Here is an 18,034-nt window from a genome sequence, read left to right as displayed (position 1 = left end):
TTAAATGTTATTTTCAGATTCTGGCCACACATAAGGTAAGTTGTTCTGATATGGGGATCACAATGGGTCATTTCTTTGGTATATAAACCAAGGTACCTGTCTCTCACCCTCTTATATAGGCAACAATCAAATAGGGTGTGAGCCAGGTGTTCTATCTCTGCTACTCCGCAAATGCAGAGACATCCATTGTAGGGCATAGAATGGAATCTCCCATATGTGACCATTGTGTCATTGTTTCAATTGTCATAAATATGAGTCAGTTACCAAGAATTTTGATCATGTGACCATGGGGATATTGCAATGGTCATAAATGTGAAAAATGGCCATAAGTCACTTTTCTTCAGTGCCATTGTAACATTGAATAATCATTTTCTGAATTGTTGTATGTCAAGGACTACCTTTATATATTCAGTTTGTTACTGTATGAAATGGAAATAGTTTTATGTTAATTTTGTAGTATCCTAAAACCATCAAATTGTCAGAATAATAACAACAGTAATATTAATATGAATGTTGGTCTCCATAATTTTGCTGGGTAAATGTACATTGCTGGGGACATTGCTGGAAGTAAAATGGTTTGGATTAGTAAGGCTTAACAACTGAGTTTCTGACAGACTTAAAATGCAGATACCAGTGCCACCAGCAGTATTCACAGTTATTTGGGCAAAGAGTTGTAACTTTTGCATAACGTAATGGCAGAGCCATTTCTAAGCCATATCACATCCAGAACAGGAAATCTGAGTGCCCTGTATAACAAATGGCTGTTTCTGACACAATATTACATCTCTGTGGATGAATACTCATTTGAAAATTGTACATTAGGATGTAGAAGGATGCAGATTTCACAAAAAGGATTTCAAAGCATGGAAGTTAATCTTCTGCTTATAATTCGTGTTAGGAATGATAGTCACCTAACAATTGGGTTGGCAATATATAAACCAGGATAGTTATTTAATACTGTTGTATCTTTAAGAGAGTGCTGTAATTGTGATTGGCTGAAGTTCCTCCGACAGCCATAAGATGGAGCCAGAAACCCGGTTTGTTCCTTTTCTTGCATTTCCCTATTGCCTTTTGCCTGATAGCCGTTCTGCTGGAATTGCTGTGAGTCTTGCAAACTGTTAGCAAACTCCATTTACTGAACTTTGTTTGTGATACTGGACTTCGTTTTTGGATTATCCCTGGACTGATTGTATTGAATACTACCTGCTTTAACCATGTATGATTTGGACTGTTTGTTGGACTTTGTTTACCTGTTTACAGGAAGTAAAACCTACATTTTACTATTCAGTGTATCTGTTTGCTGGTTGTGTGTTATTCCTCACCACTCTCACTACGTTTCCCTGAGTGCACTCATTCTCCTAACAGGGAATACCTCAACAATTTGTCTTTCAGATTTATACACAAACAAGCAAATTACTGAAGCATCTTAACAGAACCAATTATCTGGTTAGAGAAGGGGGCTTGGCAATGTCTGGCTTCAGTAGGTTTATCTGGTTGCTTGAAAAATCACACAAGACCTGAGATTTTTTTAAAAAACTCATTATTTTAAATTTTGGAATATTTTTTATAAAACAAAATAGTAATTCCTTGATTTAGATGTTTTGAATCTCTTGAAAAACTACACAAGAAAACACATTTAAATAAATACATAAAGTAAAAGTAATAGATTTTATTTCAAAAAATGTATCTTTGAATAGTTTAAATTATATTATTTAACAGTAATATATATTTCATGCAACTGTATTACATATATTAGAATAGCAATATTGAAGTATTAAACAAAAGCAAATTATATGTACGTTAGTTCCACTTATTTTATTTATTTTTATATTTATTTTTATTATTTTGAGGGCTATATGATGAATTGAAAGCATTGGCTTCCTAACGTAGGATTATAACAGTTTTTCATAATATACCACTACATTTAAACACATTTTAAGAATTTACTTCAGGTATCTGAATGTATGTTCTTCATATGAAGAAGATCTGCACAAAATTATGTTCTATAGCTACTTACATGACAGTTCCAAAATGCAACTTGGTAAAATGTAACTTAAACAGGAATAGCATGCATTAAAATAAACTTGAGGGCTGTACTTTTCTTCCCACCAATGAGATCCATCTTTTCCGAAAACACAAGATGACAAAAAAAAAAACAACTTCCAAAATTAGCTGTAACTGCCAATAAATGGCATTGACCAATTGCTTTATTTTCATGTGCCGATTTATACAAATCTCGTTTGAATAATGAGAAGCCCAGCTGGTGCAAATCGTTAAGAACTGCATTTCAAAGCCATCTCTAATAGAAGCACATTCATTCTATTTTAACCAAGAACAAATTGTTTCAAATTATGCCTGAGTCTCTCAGATGTACTGAACACAAATCCAAATGGCTGCTTGGAAGGGACAATTAATTTATGGCTTATCTCATGCCAGATGTGAGCACTGACAGGTTGCTCTACAACCATTGCCTGAACGTCTCCCAAGTGAGTACAATTTTGGGGTAGAAGAAACATCCCACTACCCATATAATGCAACCTTGGCAGGCAAAGTTGCTCAACAACCTGTTTATTAGTTGCTCTACTCCTCCCCTGCTGTTCTATTAATATAACGAATTGTTCACAGGTGCTCCAAATGAGGTTTAGATGATCATTGGGAATGTTCTTACCAAGCACGCCAAATTAGCTAGAGCAGATGCATCAAAACCACAACAATCCCAATAGGGGGGGAAAAGTACAAAATATTTGTTCATCAAGGTCATTGAACACAAATGGCTTGCTAACCCTAGGAACCATAGAACAATGTAAAAGAATGCCTTTAAACTAGTATGTAGTGAAAAATCATCTTTCCATGTTGAAGTACCACAAACAATGATATCTTTTAAAAACATCACTCATTTCCCTTAGGGGACAGTAGCTCAGACTTTTATTATATACATTAATGCTTTTTTCATTGCTTGGGCAGCAACTAACAAAGAAATCAGTACTAAATATTAGTGAGGATGAAATATGTTCTAATGCCGTTGGTTCTACTTATCAAATTTTAGTCTTAGACTGGCCTTCCCAGCTTTGTGTCTTCCTGATATGTGGAGATTATAATTCCTAAAGTTGCCAGCCAGTATCAGACTTCTGTCATAGTCATATAATTTATAGAGGAATGATAGAGTTAATTGACAAATTACTCAACTGTATATTGCAACGTGAGCAAGAAACAGTATAAAACCAAAGAATCAAATCCGATATCCAAAGCAATAAAATATGCAGAACAATTAATTTTATGAGGCTTGAGAATTGATTTACATTGAACATGCGCTCATCCCTTGTTTGATTACCATTTAGGGCTCAGCAAACAAACCAACACAAGCTCTCAAAAATAATCCCAGATTAAAATAAGAGAAGAGACAATCAGTACATTTTCTTCATTGCTACCTATAAACATGAAGAAAGCATGGATAGAAATATTTGACTTTTTCTTTTCTGAGAGTGACCTCTATGTTTTGGATACATAAGAAGGTCAGAAGCATGAGAAAAGATTCTTGTTATAACCTCTATAGAAGATAATTTAAATAAACCATAAAGAGGCTGTAAAAAAAAGTTAGTCTTCAGGCCTTAAAGCATACAGCTGAAACATTCAATAAACAGATGTAATTGCATTATGCAAACATTTGTAAAGGGGGGGAAATATAATAGAATCCAGAGGCATTCTGCTTCTACATATATTCAGAAGTAACTCCCATGGTGCTCAGTGTAACTTTGTCCCAAGAAAGGGCATTGCCTCCTTCATTGGAAATGTTAAGATACTTTAAGACACTGCAGTTATCTAAGAAACAGATCACCCCACTCAGATCTAAATGTTTCATCTGGACATAGTTCACTCTGTATTGTAGAACAACACCTGTAAACTATTTGATACTTCAATTATTTAGATAATGTCCAAAATGATTTTTTTAAGAAAACCTATCCATATGTGTATACATTTTCAAGATACAAAGTGGGATAGGCAATCATTTAAACATTTGGAATTTGGAGAGCAAGTGGTAGAACTTCTGCAAAGTAGCTGCCCTAGGAGGCTTGGCAATTCACAACATAGTAGCCACAGTGGACCTGGACATTCAGAAAATAACCATCAAAAGTCAAAGTAGGGTTCTCCAACCTTCTTAGACTCCTAACTGGATTTTTATGATGCCAAAGACACTACTGAAAATAAATATGATTATTTACAGGCTGATGCTTTGCTTTACCCATATCAAGGTGCTATTTATTAGATATTTTGAATTATTTTTGTATAATGTCAGTGTGGTGGCTATAGCGGGAGGTGCCTAGAAAATATTTGCGATGGAAAGCACAATAATCTTTGAGGGGAGGGAGTTATGGAAATTTTTGTCAAATTGTGATTCCCTACCACCACCCCCTTTTAAAATTCCCCAGACAAAGTTTGGAAAATATAAATAAAACAAAGCTGTTTAGATTATAGGCATCACATGCAGATTTAAAATAATGATAGGCTGCCGAGTGGCAATGAAGAGTCTATGGCAATTTTTTTCTGCCTTTGCAGCATGTTTTATGACAATGGGTTATAGCCACCTTCTCAGGTTATAGGCATATTTAAATGTAAACACATTTTAAACAAAGAAGCAACTTAATGTGAATAAATGAAAATAGTAGAAAACTGAGAATATTTGAGTATCTCATAAAATTCACTCATTCTTTTTTAAACTTTTTAAAAACGTGTAGGGTCAGTGATGCTGTATTGCCAATCTTTGCCTAATACTTCCTCTTAATTTCATTATTTTTCTGTGAAGGCCAAATACTAAATCAAAAGGCAGAATTGTACAAGGCACTGAGTAAGTATATCACCTCTATTTCTTCTGCATTGCTGAAGAGGGAAATCTGAATCAGAGCTGAGAAAAACTCTCTGAATCTTTTCCTTTGCTGAATTTCTAGTTAAAAAACTGGTGTATGTTCCCAATTTATTATGTACATTGGGAGAAACTCTTCAGTTATGACTAATAAAAGCTTCCACTCCAATGAAAATAACAGCTTCCAAGAACAATTTTCTACCCCACTTTTTCTAGGTCACAGTTTGCAGGGTTTTTTTAATCCTTAAAACAAAATCAAAGAAATCTTACCGTGTTTCTCATATAATAAGGCTGGGTCTTATTTTTTTTTGAGCCCCGAAAAAATGGCTAGGCTGTCTTTTCGGAGGTGACTTAATTCCCCCCTTGCATCTTCGGGCAGGCGGGCAGCGACGGCTTGGATGTTGACCTCGGCGTTGGTGGGGCACTTTGTATCAGGGTCAACGCAGGCAGCACCATATCCGGGTGTGCAACAAAAGTACTTCCTAACAGCAAGCCATTTCCCCTCCATTTCGCATGTTTTAATATAGGCCTTAATTTGGGGGAGGGGCTTAATTTCATTTCATGCCTATAAAACATGCTGGGACTTCCTATTGGGGAAGGCCGTATTGTTGGAGAAACAGGGTAGAAGCTCACATGACTTACCATAACTTTCTTAAAGTAATCATCAGCATGGTTTCACAGTGTTTTTCTGAAAGTAGTCCCTCAAAGAACAAACAGGTTCATAAAAAAGTCACAACAGCTGGATAGGGATTATTCAAATTTGTATGTGTATGCACATTGATCATACTTTATTAACAATATTTTGATGATAATTTGATTTTGCTGGTTTACAATAGGAAACAACTATAGAACCAAAATAGAATCTAGAGAAACATTACAAATGCATGTTTATTTTTAAAAAGAAGGAAATGTGGAATGCAAGAGAAAAGATATTGGAAAAGGCTAAAACCAAGAGGAGAGAGAAAGTGTGTATCTTCCTAGCAATTTACCTTTGTATGTTATGTGTGTAACTTACCTGTGTATGCTATGCATGATAATAAACATTAGCATTCAAGTATATTTAAATCATGTCTGGATTTGAAAGAGTTTTGTATCCTGTAAAACCTCAGCAATAAGACAACATTAATAAAATATTGCAGCAGGTGAAGTTTCTGGAAAGTCAATTTTCATCGATCAAGGAACCAGAAAAGACAAATCTGGGAATTTAAGTCCATTCTTTCCATGTTTGGGACTAAAAAAGAGTAGGTAAGGAGTTTTTAAGCAAGCATAGATTGTCCAATATACAATAGATAACATAATTGATATTTTAAGTTTTATCAACTCATCAGATTATAGCTGGACTTAATTATCCTACAAATGTGAGATACAATACTCCTTTAGAACACTCTGGTAAGTGGTAGCAGAACTGTATAATTCTGTGTTTGAGCCAAAGCTGCTGGCTTTTGCTCATCCAGAAGTAAGTATATTGGGTTCACCTTTGAGTAGTGCTCTACTGGAAATTTGTTCTGCAATTTTAATGACTAGAGAAGTGAAGTGGCAGTTGCTATCTTCTGTACATGGGGAAATTCAAAAATTTCAGCAATGGGTTCTCTGCCCAGTTTTCGCCTTCCCCAGATTCCGGAGGCTTTCCTTGAGCCTCTGGGAGGGTGAAAACTGCTTCCCCCAGGCTCCAGAGGCCCTCTGGAGGCCAGAAATGGGCCCGTTTCCAGACGTCCGGAACTTCTGGGAGGGCCATTTTTCCCCCACCCCAAGCCTCCGTGCAGGTCCTGCCCTTACCTCTCATCCAAAATGTGCCATGTGGAGACTCCTGGGAGGAGAGGGGAGGGGTGGGTGGGGCCAGCCAGGGGTGGGATTTGGCGGTTTGCTGAACTAGTTATAACAGCAACGGGTCCGCCCAAACATGGGGTGAACCCGTAGCAGCCCACCCAGGGGTGGGATCCGACAGGGTCAACTACTGGTTCGGTGATTTACGAGGTTCGGTGATTTATGATGTGCTTCCTTGCACGCTGCGTGCGCCTGTAAATCATCATCAGCCTGGTGCCTGGACAGCTGAGCAGCGCAGTGTGCCAAGAAGCAGCCTTTCAAAAAGCCCCTTTTTCCTGCTTTTTAAACTGCAGCTGTGCCTCGCACAGCAGCTGAAGTTGAAAAAATCAGGAAATAAAGGTCAGGTAAGAGCCCAAGCGGGTGGGTGGGCAAAAACATCAGAAGACATAGAACCGGTTCTATGTCTGCTGCTCTTCAGAGCTACCAGTTCTACAGAGGTGGACATAACCAATAGAAACCTATCCCTGAGCCCACCCCGGAGAAGAAGAGTTGTTAACCTAATCCTACGTAGCTTTTTCTCTGGTAATATCACACTACTAACCAGAGCATACAAAACATTTGCTAGACCAATATTCGAATACAGTTCATCAGTCTGGAACCCTCATCACGTATCTGATATTAGCACAATTGAGAAAGTCCAGAAATATTTCACAAGAAGAGTTCTCCACCCTTCTACTCGTTGTAGAATACCTTATGCCACCAGACTTGAAATTCTAGAACTAGAAAACCTTGAATTACGCCGTCTTCGGTCTGACTTAAGCATGGTATATAAAATCATACATTGCAATGTCCTACCTGTCAATGAATACTTCAGCTTCAACCATAACAACACAAGAGCACACAATAGATACAAACTCAAAGTAAACCGCACCAAACTTGATTGCAGGAAATACGACTTCAGCAATAGAGTGGTCAATGTCTGGAATACTCTACCCGACTCTGTAGTTTCTTCCCCAAACCCCAAAAACTTTAACCTTAGACTGTCTACTATTGACCTCACCCCTTTCCTAAGAGGTCTGTAGGGGGCGTGCATAAGCGCACCAACGTGCCTACCGTCCCTGTCCTATTGTTTCTCTTATTCTTCTTTTATTTTTCTTATATGTACCCATTTCATGTATTCACAACTATGTATACACTTATACTTATTATCTTGTAAACAATTGGCAAATCAAATAAATAAATAAATAAAAAATAAATAAAATAAATAAATAAATAAATAAATAAGAAGCATGTTTGCATATGTAAAGGAGAGGCTTTAGAGATGAAGCTGACGGGTTCATAGAAATATTACAGTGCTATGACTGCTGTTGCTTTTAAGTTATATGAATGGTGGTATTGGGGCAAATATCTTCATCATATTGCTCCTTTCCTATCTACAGGTAGTCCTTGACTGATGACTACAAACGAACCCAAAATTTCAGTCATTAAATGGGACATTTGTTATGTGAGTTTTGCTCCATTTTACAACCTTTCTCACCACAGCTGTTAAGTGAATTACTGCAGTTAAGTTAGCGACATGGTTAAGTGAATTATTTGCTTATCAGAAGGTGACAAAAGGTGATCAAATAATCCCAGGACGCTCTTTGATCACGTGACCATAGGGTTGCTACAACAGTCTAAATGTGAAAAGCAGTCACGTGGTTCCTTTTTTCAATGATATAATTTTAAACGGTCACTAAATGAACTGCTATAAGTTGAGGACTTCTTATATTCTTGTCTTCCCATGAAATGTGTTTAAAGGACTTAGTCTTCCTTCCTTGAGGTGGGACTGTAACTTGTAATTACTGAATTATTTCATGTGCTAAAGAGGGACAATGTCTAAGTATTGCATACTTTAGCTGTTTATTGAAAGAAAATGAGGAGTCTTCATCACTGCTCCTTTCAGAAAGCAGGAAATCAGAAGATTTCCATGAAAGTGCATGAAATCATATTTCAGCTACTTGGCAGAGTTATGCACAAGTAGATATAATGAACTTCTTAACCATGAGGACCAAAACCCCGCACAAGCACTGTGTATCAAATCATCAGTGCTATGAAATAACAGATTGCGAATAATCTTACAAAATTACATTTGATATTGTATTTTGTGGCAGTCCTGATATTGCCTTTCCAGGCAAAAGCAGCACAACTGGAAATGTAAAAATTCTTTTTGTCTCATCCATTGAAGCAGCAAATAAGATGCTATGAAAACAATAGAAACTTCTCCGAGTCATGCTTGTTATACATCGGTCCAAGTGGAACATGAACAGATTATCTGTGTGAAGATGCCATTAAGAGAAGGTATACTTTCTGCAGCCAACATGTCAAGTAGATTTTCAATTATTGCTGATGAAACTGCTGACATACCTGGTAATGAGCAATTGTTATTAGGAGTACATTTTATATACTTCTGGTACTGAAAGGATTATTTGAAAGGAGTTCCTTATTTTGGCTAGATTCAAAGAATTGAAAGCTATCACCATTGCTCACTTGATTAAGTATGAGAGTGCAAATTCTTGCCTAAATCTAGGGGTTATTTGGCTAAACATATAGTGGGTGTTGTCCTATGGCAAGAAAAGAAAAACTGTTTCTGTTTCCTATGCAAACATAGACTTGATCTGGTGGGGAATTATTTCAAAGGCATCATTTCTTTTTCAATGAGAGTGCAAATGGAAAATACTTTATTCAAAGTGTTCAGTGACTAAATATAGTGGACTGCAAAATACAAGAAAAACATAATTTTTCCACCATTTTGCAAATCTTTTTGATCAATTGAGCAGTGATTACTGCAACTTTAGGGGAAAACACATTACAATGCATAGGATATGTCTTCAAGGATATCAACTTGCTGTTTCTCTCTTATCATAATTTCAACCTATTTGTCAAAACGGAAGTCAGTGACAAAAGTTCTGCAAGCCATTCAGCTTAATTTCATGCAAGTGTACAAATTTTGACAAGACTTACTAAGAATCTCTCAGAGCTACAAGAAGACACAGAATATTTCAAATGAGCTGTTACAAAAATTCAACAGTAGCAGTCAAGGTGGCCCCTGATTTTTACATTCCTAGATTATGTAGTTTACAGAAATACTGCTCAAATTATGTAACTCAATGGTGAGAGAATACACCTATCATTCAATCCATATAGCCCATTTGAACTGAATAATATTATCAGGAGAACACCAGGTTTTTCCAGAAAGCAAATAAGCCTTCATTTTTTTCTCAGTTTGCCCAATATAAATAGCAAATCCTGGAGATAAGGAATTCAAAACAAGAATTGGAAAAAAATATTAATGAAATTGTGCAGTTGAAAATTTGCAAGCTGAAGTATACACCTGGTTTGAAACAGGGCCAAATAACACAAAAGAATTATAAAGCTAGAAAACTGACTTTTGAATTTGCTGCAACACACTCATCTATTTCCTTCAGCCCAGCCAGCAGTTCTGATCTCTTTGACACCACCAGTAGCAACCTATACAAGGGAAGGTCACTCAGAACAACCAGAACTGTGAAAACCTGGTTGAGATCAACAATAGCAGATGGCTGATTATCTGGACTTTGCATGATGAATGTTTGCTGAGGAAGATTAATGAAAGCAAGGACAAGCTACTTCAAACACTGATTGACAAATTTGGGCAAGATCCCAGGTATCTACTTTATCTGTCTCAGGAATAGCTGGTAAAGTATACAAACAATTTGAACATAGATTTGGTAAGAGATGACAATACATATTCCTATGTTAATATTTATTCAATGTTAAATATTTCATAGAAGAAATCCAGGCTGATTAAGCAGTGATTAAGTTTTCAGTTCTTGTTCAGTGACTTCAAAGATCCTGAAAACTGCTTAGGGACAATATATCATGTGTAAATGACTGAAAATATGATCTCCTCCAGGAGACTTTGAAGCCAATTTAAATATGTTATCATTTGTATGATATTGTGAAACCTGTCAAAAAGTCAGTGTGACTATGTATTACTCTTGTGTATTTTATGGTTTTATCTATGATTGCTTTAATCCTAGAATGTAAGATGCCTGGATGGATGGATGGATAGGTAGGTAGGTAAGTAGGTAGATGATAGATAGATAGATAGATAGATAGATAGATAGATAGATAGATAGATAGATAGATAGATAGATAGATAGATCTTCTTAGAATTGTATGTTTATATACTAGTAGTTTTATTGTACAGTTATTATGACATGGAAAGCTTATTATGATAGAAAACTATCAGATTTCCCAATGATTCATCACACATTTTTACAGTCCTTACTGCATACTTTCTGAGTTCTCTCTGTGTAGCAGTAACTTAAAAACATCCACAATTTCTTAATTTCCAAGCTGTCTTAAGAAAACCTGATTTCATTTTTTGCCTGAGATTTTGACCTTTCATATTTAGGTTCCTACATCTACTTCAGTATTCTAGCACTGCTGTTTGAAGAGGGTAGGGAGGTGCCACCTTTAAAACGCAAGAATGAGGAATAATCTAGGTTCAGATAATAGTAGCATATAGAGAAAGATATCACATGTTGCAAGAGAGACTTTTCCGGCAGGAATACAAGCCCTATGCTGACATAGTATTCTACTTACTGAATAATTAAGAACCTTCTGCTTCTACTTTTCCTTGGAGGTCCCCCATCCAATTACTGACCGTTTCCCACTATGGTTAACTTATAAAATCTGACAAGAGCAGAGCTCAAGTTAGAACACCTATTTAAACATTTATTTGGGTCAATGATACATTTAAAACCCTCTACTCTTACCTAAATATACAAATACAAAATATGAAACCGGAAAATTGGATTTGACACAAGTGGAAGCAGAAGCCAAATTTTTTGCTAAAGAAAGGCAATTGTTTCTTTAAAATAATCCTGTCTTTCATAGATGTACAGTAAGTACAGTGCTAATATTCTTCTATTTGTTTTTTATGCAATCTGGGGTGGTGTTTTTTTTTTGCCAAAAATGTGTTGGCAGAACACTTTTTAAAATATCTTATCATTTTATGATCGTATGTCCAATGTCAAAAGTTCAAGTGACCAAGGTACACACAATATTTATGCACCCATCAGTTTATAATAACTTCATAAACCCATATAATGAACGAGTAAAATCATTCAACCCTCTCTTGGCATCCAAAATTCCAGCACAGGGCTGTCAATCTCCCGGCCCACAGGCTGGATGTGTCACATGCTGGCCACGCCCATGACCACTTTAGTGAAGGGGGAAAAAATCCCAATACGTCATGTGATGCTGCCGTGACGTGAGTTTGACACTCCTGTTCTAGCAACAACTGAGAGCTCCATGAAATAATTCCATCTTCACTGCTTTCCTTAGAGAGGGCACTACCTGGATCTCAGGAGGCACTAAATTGCCTCATCTACTCCCGTAATCATCAAGCAGAACAGAACCTTTGGTAGAAACCAAGAGTGAAAAAAAGAATAAAATAAAACTTCACTTTTGTTGTAAAAATATTTGAGGAACAAACATAGCCTTCTCCAAAATTCCTTTTAGAATGCAAATGGGGAGATATGGTGTAAGATGGGGAGCAGGTCATTCTTGGAAAATGTGGGACCACTGTTTCACACCAGTCTTGCTTTCTAGTTCCCCAGTTTCAGACCTGGTACCTATCAATAGACTGGCTATTTGTTGCTGCTTAGAGTTGGCTCTGTCTGTAATAAGGAGTCCCTCACTAGTGATTTAATCATTGGTAAGAAGGCCAACCTGGCATGTATCATGAAACCTGACTGAGAAGGTTAGGCAGCTAGCTCTTTTGGAGATATCCACAGCTGAGTGTTGGGTATGGCATCAACCAAGATCCTGGGGCAGGGATAGAAGTGTGGGAATTGTCATTCAAGAATTTAGTGTAGCCTTCAAGGAATGCTATACACTCACTCACTCACTCCCTTCCTGTGTGTTTGTGTGTGTCTCCGTGTCTCTGTCAGAGTCTGTATATATAGGTACAGGTTACAGGATATGAGACACTATTCATGAAGTTGGGCTTTAGGAATATGTTGAGATTTTATTTTTGTATTTGTTTAATACATTTATACAGCTGCCCAACTCACATATAGAGACTCCAGGTGGCATCCAACATTAAAAATCAACAACGTAAAAACCCCAGAACCCCATCCATCAGTAGCAACAAGAAACATGATCAGACAAGTCACTTGACTGCCTCTGAAACAACCTGGGATCCCCAGATCCATGTCTTCAGGGCCTTCTGGGAAAGTAGCAAGTAGGAGAAACCTTATTTCCAAGGGAATGCTGTTCCAAAAGAAAGAATCCACTTCAGAGAAGGCCCTTCTTTTAGGTTCCATCAGGGGAACTTCCTTAGTAAGTGGTACCCACAAAATATATACCTGCCTTCCATCTTTTGAGCTAGGTAGACACAACCAGGGGCAGAAGATCCTGTAAATACCAGTTTAGGGCTTTAAAGGTGATAACCAGTACTTTGAATTGTACCTGAAGACAAATTAGCAACCACTGGCTTATACTTTTTAATAATAAATGTTTTATTTATTTATTGAGTTTTTAAATTATGTATGTTACATTGCCCAGAATCACTTTTTTGTGAGATAAGCATACATACAAATTTGATAAACAAGTAAATAAGTAAAATTTCATATATACTCATTAGAAACCAAATTTTATTAAATTAAAAATATTACATTTTAAAATCGATGTATGTATAGATTTTCATGACAGAACTGTGTTACTGTAATGCTTGTTTCTCTTGCTATGGGGAGAAATATTCATGTGCATGTAAATGCCCTCATTCAATTATCTTCAACGTAAAGCTATGAACTAAAAATATTTTGCATTAAATTGGAACAGATTGCTTATGGTAACTCTTGCATAATGAAAGGGTACAATGAAAAATTGCAATTCAAATTACTTTTCAAGTCTGTTCAATTTTATTTTAATTTTTATATAGAAAATTGCACAGTATAATTACAGAATGCTCATTTATTCATACCAAATCTCATGAGCAAATATGAAATATATTTATAAACTGTGTAAAATATATATTATATATTGTGTGTGATTAGAATCAATGAATTATAATAGAGAACATCAAATTGGCTATCATTCAACTTTTGTATTTCCATAAACAAGGTCTGGCATTGCTTTGTATAGAAAAATTGCAACTTATGAAAGTAACAACAGTTACAACTGATAATCCAAAAATATTAAAGTAACAACTTAATAGACAGTATTGTATTGTATAATCATTGTCCAAAGGAAAATTGGGGACATTTAATTCAGTTATAGCTAGTATATAGCAGCAAGATTTTAGGTTGGCAAGCTGGGTCCTACAGACACAGCATGTTCTTATGTGTTTCCTGTCTTCCTTAGGTGCCATCCTGGTGGGGATGCTTATAATGGCTCGAGAAAAATTAAAGTGATACATTCATTGCCATCATTGACTCTTCTTCACATGAAGTAGAAAGTAGGGTCACACACCACTCTGAACTTAAGAGAGAAGGATGCATTAGGAGAGTCAAACTGGCGGTCCGCAGGTTGATGTGTCATGTGCAGGCCATGCTCACCCCAGCTCCACAAGTAGGAAAAACATTGTGAAATGTCACATGACAGCAACAGGACATCGTGGGTTTGACACCCGTGCATTAGAACATTTGGAGGATGTCAAATTGGATCTATCAGCAACAATTTAAAGCAACTGCATCTCTTCCTAGGATTGCACGATGTTAACAAAAGATGCATTTGGTTTAAGGAATTGCCAACAGAAGCTACTTATGTGAAATAACTTACTCCTTATAATTTTTTGAGACTAACCCATGTCAACTATTAAAAGATAAATTAAGATGCGTTTAAAATGAATCTGATAGCAGACGATAGTTGAAGCTCTGGGAAATGTAAAGATGGAATGGAAAGAACAGAATTCAATGTGTTTATTTAGCAGAGTTGGTAAAAGAGATAGATACAAATGAAAACAAATTGAAGAGATGCTTACTATGACGGTAACTTTTCATATACTACATTCCTTTTCAGATTTTGGCCTGTTTTTCCATGTACTATCTGACATATTCCTTAACACTAACAAAATTCCTTAATTTTTTTAAAAAAGTTGCCTAGTGATGATTAAACAAACAAACAAAAAAAGGAATATTGGCTTGGAAGACTCAGGTTTAAAAGTTCAGTCATATCTGAAGTTTCTTAGAAGACCTTTGTAAGTCATGGTTTTTTTCCCTCAGAGGCAGAAAATATCTGTGTTTTTTTTTTCTGGAAACATATTAGAATCTAACTGGAATCTGGCCTATGTAGTTATTCATGCACATGGAAAAGCATAGATAAAAAGCAGACTAATTCTAAAATGGCTACTCTCCATATAAAGCAATATATGAATGATGCTTTTTGTTGGGCGATGATTTTAGTTTTACCATTAGTTATGGGAGCACTATTACAATTCCCTTCCTGATGTCTAAAAGAACCCAAAACGATGTCCCTTTTGACTGGAGTTTAGATTTCCGAAAGATTCTTATTTTGATGTCCGTTAATACCTATTAATATATACAGAGCTAGCACTGATGATATTACCTAGTTTGGGTAATGAAATCTGCAAAAAACCAACCAAGCTCCAAGAATATCTATGTATGGTCAGTGGTGAGATTCAAATTTTTTTACTACCGGTTCTGTGGGCATGGCTTAGTGAGTGTGGCATGGCTTGGTGGGCATGGCAGGGGGAAGGTTACTGCAAAATCTCCATTCCCTCCCCACTCCACTAACCTGCTTTCCAGCTCATTCTCCTGTGCAGGGCAACAAAAGAAGACCCAGCCGATCAGCAGAGAATAGATATGGGTGGGGCCAGTCAGAGGTGGTATTTGCTGGTTCTCCAAATTACTCAAAATTTCCGCCACTGGTTCTCCAGAACTGGTCAGAACTTGCTGAATACCACCTTTGTATATGGTAGGGGCTGAGAGGGGCATGTTCGGTTGCATTTCTGCAGCTTCAAACTTTTCCACCTCTCCAGTTTTCCATTTATGATCTTCTTCTGACTTGCAGAAGATAGGATATTTTTATTTATAACTTGAGTTACCTCTGGGCCACATGAATGGTAGAATAGTGTTGCAAGCAATTCTTACAATAGAACCTTAGTTTGAACCAGCCTAAATATTATTTTTTAAAAAAATAAGTCTTTTTAAAATGTGCATAGACTTTGCAGGAGCTGCTTGATACTGCTTCAATGTTGAGAAGAGGGGAAGCTGGTGGACCTGCTGTTCATTTAATCCTTTATGTACATTGTGAATGGTATGAGCATATGGCCACACTGGAAATTTCCATGGCTCTAAATGTTGTGGTCTAACATATGATAGTGGTGTCATATTTTGCTACCTACAAAGAAATTTGCTCCAAGTTCACAGGCGTCAGGCTAACTCCTTGCTAACCTAATTTTTGAAGATGCTTTTTGACAGACAATGCTTTGCATAGTTTCTTAAGCAAAGATTCTTTCAGGAAGTGATATGAATGCACATTTCTCCCCCCCCCCCCCCCCGGCCTGTAGGGAATGAAGAAGGTGCTGTGTGTGGAGACGCTGCTATAGCAGAATAGGTTTAATGGGTCGTGAATTCTGCATTGAAACGATAGCTTCTCTATGACTTCTGGTCTGCTTTCACAGGCCCAGTGCTGAGCTAGAAACCTAGGCAGTAGACCTATTTCCTCAACAGCAAGTGCATTAGACTACATATGCTCAGCTCATTGACTCTGAAGGTAGCAGCCTTAAATGCCTCATTAAATTTTCATGGGTGACTGAGAGGAGCCAGGAGGAAACAAAACAAAACAAAACAAAAACAGTTCTTCCGTTGATTTGTTCTTACAGTATATGATGTTTTCCAGAAAGGGGAAAATAAATAAATAACAACACTGACATGTACAGCAACAAACTACTTCTCAAGAACTGGTCCATTGGGAGGATTTCTTCCCCCTCGCTCCACTCAAAATTTTATCTTTTCTGCAACAGGGCTCATTAATGAAAAATGGCTGACGGTTACGAAGAAGTGTACAAAGGTGCAAGACTATGAAAGAATGAGTCAGAGATCTGATTTCCTCTCCTGTCCCCCCAAGGAATATGTCTTGGAATCAATAGAATTTCTTAACAAATCTCTTTGTAAATTAAGTTTTCTTTAGACATCACTCGCTCATATACGTTCTGGTAAGTTCATGGTGGAAAGAAATAACCTCCTTGAAGGTATTAGCATTCACTCTGTTTTCTTCGTATATAAACAGAATGTAACTATGTATAATTTTCCAGCAACTCTCTTTAACTCCACCATTTACGAAATTGGCAAATTAAAGTTAGTTTCTTTCCAGGTGTTATTAGCACCTCTCCCCCTCCCTTTTCACGAGTGGAAGTGGTGCGAGTGGGGAAAGGAGAAGAGAGAACGAAATAGAAGCATTTGCTCGGCCAAAAGGCGACGGCGATTATGCCGTCGAGATGCCAGGCAAGGGGGAGAGTTTTAGTTTTAAGTCTGCGTCCGCTGGCAAATCTCCCCCTCCCCCCTCCCCTTAATGCGATTCCTTCCAGAGAACGCGGGGAGTGGGGGGGGGGGGAGGAAGAGAAGGCAAAACTGCAATTTCTTGCAAAGTTTGTCCTCGGTTTAGCATGGGTGTGTGGTATGTGTGTGTGAGAGAGAAGAGAACGGCGCTCAAAACAACTCGCGGTCGCCAACAGGCTGGAGATGAGAGGAAAGGCTCAAAAGGATGGCGCGAGTTCGCTTCGGCTTTCCCGGGTGAGTGGTCGCGTGAGGGGAATCCGGCGTGGGGTTTCTCTCTCTCTCTCTCTCTCTCTCTGTCCCTCCCTCTCCCCGCCCCACTCTTTTCACACGCCTGAGACATCCTCGCACCGCTTCGCCCGGAGTAAGGTGTTTTTGTACACACATACACCCACCCGCGCCCGCACACACCCACCCCCTCGTTTCTCGAAAAGGGAGGAGGGGCACCTCAGGCACAACGAGGCATCCTGCTTCGGCTTCCCCTCTTTCCAGGCTGCCTTCGGCTTAACGCCGCCGCCAGTGGTGGCCTGAGAGGGGGGTGGAGAGGAAGCGGGAGGCGGATGCGCCCGGCGAGCGGAGGGTTGTTGGAGGGAGTGGGGGTGTGGGGGAAAGAGAGAGAGAAATGGAGCGGCTGGCGGAGAGGCGCGCGAGCTGAGCCAGCCAGCCAGCCAGCCAGCCGGGCGCGCGAGGCGAGGCGAGGGAGCACGCGGACACGAGGGGCCACCTCGCTCGCCGACCCTGCGCGCCATGGCCAGGAGGGAAGGCTCGGCGGGGCGAGGTGAGTCCGTGCAGTGCAGGAAGGGTGGCGGGGGCGGGAGTCCGCTTCGCATTCCGGCGGGTCTGCCTGGCTTGAGAGTGGGGG

General features: G+C 38.2%; 1 protein-coding gene across 9 annotated transcripts in view; it reads left to right on the top strand.

Moving 5' to 3' along the window:
* Positions 1–18,034, top strand: part of DAB1 (DAB adaptor protein 1) — a 754,595-nt gene that overhangs the window by 461,005 nt on the left and 275,556 nt on the right. The window contains exon 1 of one of the 9 annotated variants that reach the window (XM_087960343.1): positions 17,768–17,950. The exons of the other annotated variants lie outside the window; for them this stretch is intronic. The gene's annotated coding sequence lies outside the window, so the exon portion shown is untranslated. Of the gene's footprint in view, positions 1–17,767; positions 17,951–18,034 lie in introns of those variants that run through there. 9 annotated transcript variants of the gene reach the window in all.

This window comes from Notechis scutatus, chromosome 3, assembly GCF_049901735.1.
Source record: "Notechis scutatus isolate UNSWTSFEM ecotype Mainland chromosome 3, rNotScu1.2, whole genome shotgun sequence".
NCBI lineage: Eukaryota > Metazoa > Chordata > Lepidosauria > Squamata > Elapidae > Notechis > Notechis scutatus.
This window is presented reverse-complemented; position numbering and strand designations above follow the sequence as displayed.